Source organism: Saimiri boliviensis, chromosome 21 (genome assembly GCF_048565385.1).
Source record: "Saimiri boliviensis isolate mSaiBol1 chromosome 21, mSaiBol1.pri, whole genome shotgun sequence".
In the NCBI taxonomy this organism is placed as follows: Eukaryota; Metazoa; Chordata; class Mammalia; order Primates; family Cebidae; genus Saimiri; species Saimiri boliviensis.
The window spans coordinates 15,469,578-15,476,093 of record NC_133469.1 but is presented as its reverse complement, the minus strand read 5'-3'; the positions used below and the strand labels follow the sequence as shown (position 1 = coordinate 15,476,093).

Here is a 6,516-nt window from a genome sequence, read left to right as displayed (position 1 = left end):
GGGATTGCGGGCTAAAGCTACCATGCCCGTCCTTATCTTTCCAACCTTTGTGGGTGCGCGTGAATAAATTACTGCTTTTTGTTCTGTTTGGAACACAGAGAGAATTTGCTAGGCTCCACCCCCTTTTCCGTGGGCTATGTCATAAGCCTGTGGCCAATGGGCTGGCTGCCTACTGGTAGAGCGCCCGCCCCCTTATCCAATCAGCTGCAACTGAGGGTTCACACGCCATTCCGGCAGCCAAGCTTTCTAGGAGGCTTTAGAAGAGTCCCTGGCAGGTGCTATTATGATGTTCGTTTGGTAGATGAGAAAACTGAGCGGTAACTGAGCCAATGACACGAAGCCAGGAAAACACCGAATTGTGATTCAAACCTTGGGCTTTAAATCGTTTCGTTCCACTGTCTTGCTCATCTCTGCCTCTCCAGGGCTAAGCAAAGTGCCTGGCATAGTAAGCACTCTGTATATGTTTGCCAAGAGAGAGTTTGAGAGTAATAACCCTTATTTTACGGGCTTATTATGAAAATTAAATAAGTTAATATGAGTGAAAGCATTTGGCGCAGACCCTGGGGTTGAGAGGTGGTGAATAAATATTCGTTTAATTCATTCATGAACTCATTCATTCGTCCTCCCTTATGGCTTGGAGCCATTGCTCCTGGCAAACCTGGAAAGAAGGCAAAATCTGTCTTCTCTCCCTGAGCCCCACATTGCCTTTAGAGAGCTAGTGCTCTTCCTTTCTCTCTGCTCATTCATAGAATCCACACCACCTCTTTGCCAGGAGGACTTAATGGTTAAGATAAGCCCCTCTCTGAGCTGCTTCTCCAGGCCCACCTCTCTCTTCTCCTACACGAGTTTTCCCTACCTCCCCACTCACACACCAGCCATCGTGGGCTGCTCAGAACTCACCCTGGGCTATCCCTGTCTCGTGCTTTTGTTTACACCCATTCCTGCTCCTGGTAGGCTCCCTGTCCAGCCTTTAAAGCTCAGCTCCAAGGGAACTCTTCCATAGAGGCTTTTATTCCAGCCAAAAATCACCACCCCCAATCGCTGTCCCCCATTGCTTTATCTTCACCCCTCTTAAGGTACTGAGGGTGCCAGGGATTGACCTAAAAAGCCCGTGGATGGTGGAATTTGCATGTGTGGCTCAGAAGATCCACACTGGCTGTGTGTTTTGGGTGAAGTAATTTAACCGCCACCCCTCCCCCAGACTACATTTCTTATATGGAAGAACTGAGTTAAATAATCCTCACTGCATAGGGCTGTTGTGAGGATTAAACTAAATAAAATTAGAACAAATAATGAATACTCTGTCTTTTGCATTTCCCAGCCCGATATTGCACTACAGAATGTCAGAACTGAAAGGGTATCTAGGAATATTAATCAGATCCAGTGTTTCCCAAACTTTTGAAAAGCTAAGCAAAACCATTTTTTTCCTGTGGTGGTATTGGGGTACGGTCCTGTTGGAGACAGGACTGAGAGCACTGCCCACCCAGCTTCTCCATCATCCCATTCCTCAAAGGCTCTTCCTTTCAAGAAGACTTCCAGTTTTGTCTTAGCCAGAGTAATTAGGCAAGAAAAAAAATAAAGAAAGGGCATCGAAATTGGCAAGAAGGAAGTCAAATTGTCCTTGTTTGCAGATGACATGATTTTATATAGAAAACCCTAAAAGCTGCATCAAAAAACTCTCAGAAATTGTGGGAAGTGGAAAAGTTCTGCTTCAAAGTTTCCTTTCTTGTTTAAGAAAAACCATAAGTGCTACAAATAGCAGTTTGTTTTAAACACTTTCTTCAAAGCCTTTTTGCTTTTTCCTAGTAGCTCTTTGTGAAGCCCCATCCTATGTAGCTGTTAGACATGCTCACAGGCACATAGTACATTCTATGTCCTTGTACTTTAACCAAGATATCTGTGTAGAGCGTGCTCACAGGCATGTCCCAGCTCGCAGACAATGCCCCTTCCTTATTTGAACTTCCTTGTTGTTCTCCACTGCTTTAACCTGTTTAGAAAAGTTTTACGTTGTTAGCCAATCAGGTTTTAGTTTAGATTGTGAGGTCTGGCTCCAACCAATGGATATCAGACACAGCAGTAAGGACAACCCCAAATGTATAAGGGATAAATAAGTCTGCTCTTCCTTTGTTTGTTGTATTCTTGTGGCAAGATTGCTAATGAGGGTACCCTTTCCAAAGGAAGTAAAAAGAATTGCTTTGCTGAGAGACCCTTTGTCCCAGTACTGACTTTTCTTTGTGACACCAAAAAATTTACATATAACGGAACTGATAAGCAAATACAGTAAAATTTCAGGATACAAAATCAATATAGAAAAACCAGTAGTGTTTCTACACAACAATAATGAACTAGCAAAAAAAGAAATTGAGGAAGCAATCTCACCCGCAGTAACTATTAATACAAAAACCCCAAAATACCTAAGAATAAAAGTAACCAAGGAAGTAAAAGATCTTTACAAAGAAAATTGAAAAACGCTGATGAAAGAAATTGAAGAGGTCACAAAAATTGGAAATATTTCACATGTTCATGAATTAGAAGAATATTGTGAAAATGGTCATACTACCGAAAGTGATCTACAGATTCAATTGTAATCCCTATCAAAATACCAATGAAATGCTTCACAGAAATGTAAACAAACATCTTGGAATTTATATGGGATCCCAAATAGCCAAAGCAATCCTGAGCAAAAAGAGCAAGATGGAGTCATCCCATGACCTAACTTAAAAATATACTGCAAAGCTATCTTAGCCAGAATAACCATGGTACTGGCATAAAAACAGATATACAGATCAATGAAACAGAATGAAAAATCCAGAAATAAATCAATGTATTTATAGCCAACTAATTTTCTCTTTTTTTTCTCAGAAATTCTCAGTATGATTTTTTAGTGGCAACGTAAATCAGTGACAATCATAAACCAAATTAAACAAATCTACCCAATGAATAAATTCTTTCTTTCTTTCTCTCTCTCTCTCTCTCTCTCTGTGTGTGTGTCTCTCTCTCTCTTTCTTTCTCTCTTTCTTGCTTTCTTTCTTTTCTCTCTCTCTCTCTTTTTCTTTCTTCTTTCTGACATAGAGTCCCACTCTGTTGCCCAGGCTGGAGTGCAGTGGTACGATCTTGGCCCACTTCAACCTCTGCCTCCTGGGTTCAACTGATTCTCATTCTCAGCCTCCTGAGTAGCTGGGACTATAGGCGCCCGCCACCATACCCAGCTAATTTTGTATTTTTAGTAGAGATGGGGTTCCACCCTGCTGGCCAGGGTGGTCTTGATTTCCTGACCTCAAATGATCCACCTGCCTTGGCCCCTCATAGTGCTGCGATTACAGGAATGAGCCACTGTGCCCAGTCTTAATGAATTAATTCCTAACCATTATTAATTGCTTATAATTGATCCAGCAGATATGTTTTAAAAGTCAACAATATGGCCGAGCATTGGTGACTCACGCCTATAATCCCAGCACTTCGGGAGGCCAAGCCAGGTGGATAACAAGGTCAAGAGTTCGAGACCAGCCTGATCAACATGATGAAACCCCCGTCTCTACTAAAAATGCAAAAAAAAATTAGCTGGACATGGTGGCATGCATCTCTAATCCCAGCTACTCAGGAGGCTGAGGCAGGGAATTGCTGGAACCAGGGAGATGAAGGTTGCAGTGAGCCGAGGTCATGCCACTGCACTCCAGCCTGGGTGACAGAGTGAGATTCTGTCTCAAAAAAAAAAAAAAAGTCAACAATATTAATTTCCTTTGTAGATTAATTGTTATAAAAACTGTTTTGAGTCAATATCCATTAATACTTGAAAGTACAAATACGAATTCAATAAGATTCAAAAGACTAACATATACGACAAAAAAGTCTATAAAACAAAGATAAGTTTAAAAACATTGCACAATTTGCTTTCTACCTTTTTTATAGAAAATATTTTAAAACAGGACATATTGTCTGGATTATACATGAAAGTTCACATCCAGATGTCTTTTCTATCAAATTCTTATCCTTTCTTCATTGTCAATATCTTAATTTTCATTCTTGGCTGGATTGTTCTTCCTTGGAAATTCTTTCTGTCATTCCACTAAAATATTTCTCACGGAAGCAATTATGGCCTTGGTATGGCAGAAAACGATCACTTTGCAGACATGAATACCGGTCCCGGTTCTCAAATTTCTTCACCTTTTCCATTGTGATCAGGTGCCTTGATGAGTGACTGGAAAGCTTCTGCTCACGGTTGCTAACGAGTTTCACGCAAGGGTGCCAGGGCACCATCTCTTCAATGTATTGTGGTGTACACACTGGTAACCGATAGACTACTAGTCTTCCACCTAACACAAGGGTCTCAGCTGCGAAGTTTAACAAAGTCAACAAACATATCACTCAGATGATAACTCAAGGAAACAGGAACGTGGCTTTCTGGACGTTTTTCCACCTCTTTCGGTATTTCCTTCTGTGACCCTGTTCTCGTAGATTCTCTGATACCATGTGGGGGATTGGTAATGACTGCATCAACACATGTGCCCTTTCTCCAGGAAGGTTTAGATGCATCTGACACCAGGACATCAAGGTAATACTTCTGTAAACTGTATTGACAAAGATCGGCTCTAATGTTTTCTTCTGGTCCTCTCCATATCTGTTTGTTTTCCCTACTGGCCTTTCCCAAGCCGTGAACTGTGCTGTAGTCTGTGTCTGCCCCATATACATAGGCACCAAAATGAGCAGATGCTATCATGAGGCCATCTGGAAGAGCTAGTTGTCAAGGGGAACAGAAAAGCTTTCCTTTGCTTTCTTTTTTTTTTTTTTTTTTTTTGAGACGGAGTTTCGCTCTTGTTACCCAGGCTGGAGTGCAATGGCACAATCTCGGCTCACTGCAACCTCCGCCTCCTGGGTTCAGGCAATTCTCCTGCCTCAGCCTCCTGAGTAGCTGAGATTACAGGCACCACCATGCCCAGCTAATTTTTTGTATTTTTAGTAGAGACGGGGTTTCACCATGTTGACCAGGATGGTCTCGATCTCTTGACCTCGTGATCCACCCGCCTCGGCCTCCCAAAGTGCTGGGATTACAGGCTTGAGCCACCGCGCCTGGCCCCCTTTGCTTTCTTAAACACAACTTTATCCATTTGGTTGCAGCGAGTTTCGAGAAGACCCAATTTACAGTTACAATTAACAGTACACTGCTGTTTTGACAAATGGATCAAAGACAATGTCATTTTCTTTCACTTTCCCATGGTTAGCCATGCTGCATGACAAACCAGCATCCACACTTGTATTTCTAGCAAAGCGCCCCTTTTTGACACGGTATGACTCAGTAAGCTCTCTCTGTCCATCTGCAATCCATCTATCAAAACAAATATCATGTGGATTCTCAGGAATGCAGTTTCGGTCCAAACCACAATCCTCCAAAACAGAGAATATATGTTGTCATTTCTTTAAATTCACGTTTTCTTAAAATAGGAGAAATTTACATGCATCTGTTTGCTTGATTTTTCTCTTCTTGTGTCAATGTCTTATTAAAAATGTGAATCTTTATTTTATATGTAGAGTCTGAATGTAGAAATGAAACCATCTTCTCCACAGGGTAATTTTTAAGAGAACTGTACAGCTCCTCAGGAGATTGTCCAGGACCCCATAGTTCACATATCTCATTCAATTTCTTGCAGTATCTTCAGAGGGAATGCTAAGAATCCAAAATGGTGACTTTCCATGTTTTTTGACTGCTGGCGAATTGACTTCCAAAAAATGAAAGCAAAGACTTTATTTCCTGAGGCATTTCAGCTTCAACATCAGACAATTACAGTTCGGGGTTTGGCAGGTGGAACTGCAGGGCTCCTGTATCAGCAGTGTCATTGCAGCTACCCATCGAGGTCCCGCTTCATTCTCCCTCCCACAGTAGAGTCTCCACTGAGACCAGCCAGCTGATTTTCAACAAAGGCACCCAGAACATTCAGTGGTGAAAGAAAAGTCTTTTCAATGAGTGCTGCTGGAAAAACTGGATATACATATACAGAAAAATAAAACTAGACTTCTATCACTCACCATATAGAAAAAAATCAAATCAGAATGGATTAAAGACTTAAATGCAGGACCTGAAACTATAAAACTACTAGAAGAAAACACTGGTGGGAGGGGGGACACTTTGGAAGGACATTGCTCTGGGCAAAGGTTTTTTGGCACTGGCGACGAGAGCAAAAATAGACAAATGGGATTATCTTAAGCTAAAAAGCTTCTGTACGTAAAGGAAGCAATCAACAGAGTGAAGAGGCAACCTACAGAATGGGAGAAAATATTTGCAACTCTTCATCTGATAGGGAAGTAATAAACAGAGCATATAAAAACTGGGTGCGGGGCTCACACCTGTAATCCCAGCACTTTGGGAGGCCAAGGGAGGATGACCTGAGGCCAGCAGTTTGATACCAGAATATATAAGAAATGCGACAGTAACAAGAACAAAGCCAAATAATCTAATTTTAACATGGGCAAATAATCTGAATAGACACTTGAAAATAGGAAGACAGATGAATGGGCAACGGG

At 41.6% G+C, this 6,516-nt stretch overlaps 1 pseudogene; it reads right to left on the bottom strand.

Moving 5' to 3' along the window:
• Positions 1-4,017: 4,017 nt before the first annotated feature.
• Positions 4,018-5,755, bottom strand: LOC101045599 (tRNA (guanine(10)-N(2))-methyltransferase TRMT11-like; annotated as a pseudogene).
• Between the last annotated feature and the right edge of the window lie 761 nt (positions 5,756-6,516).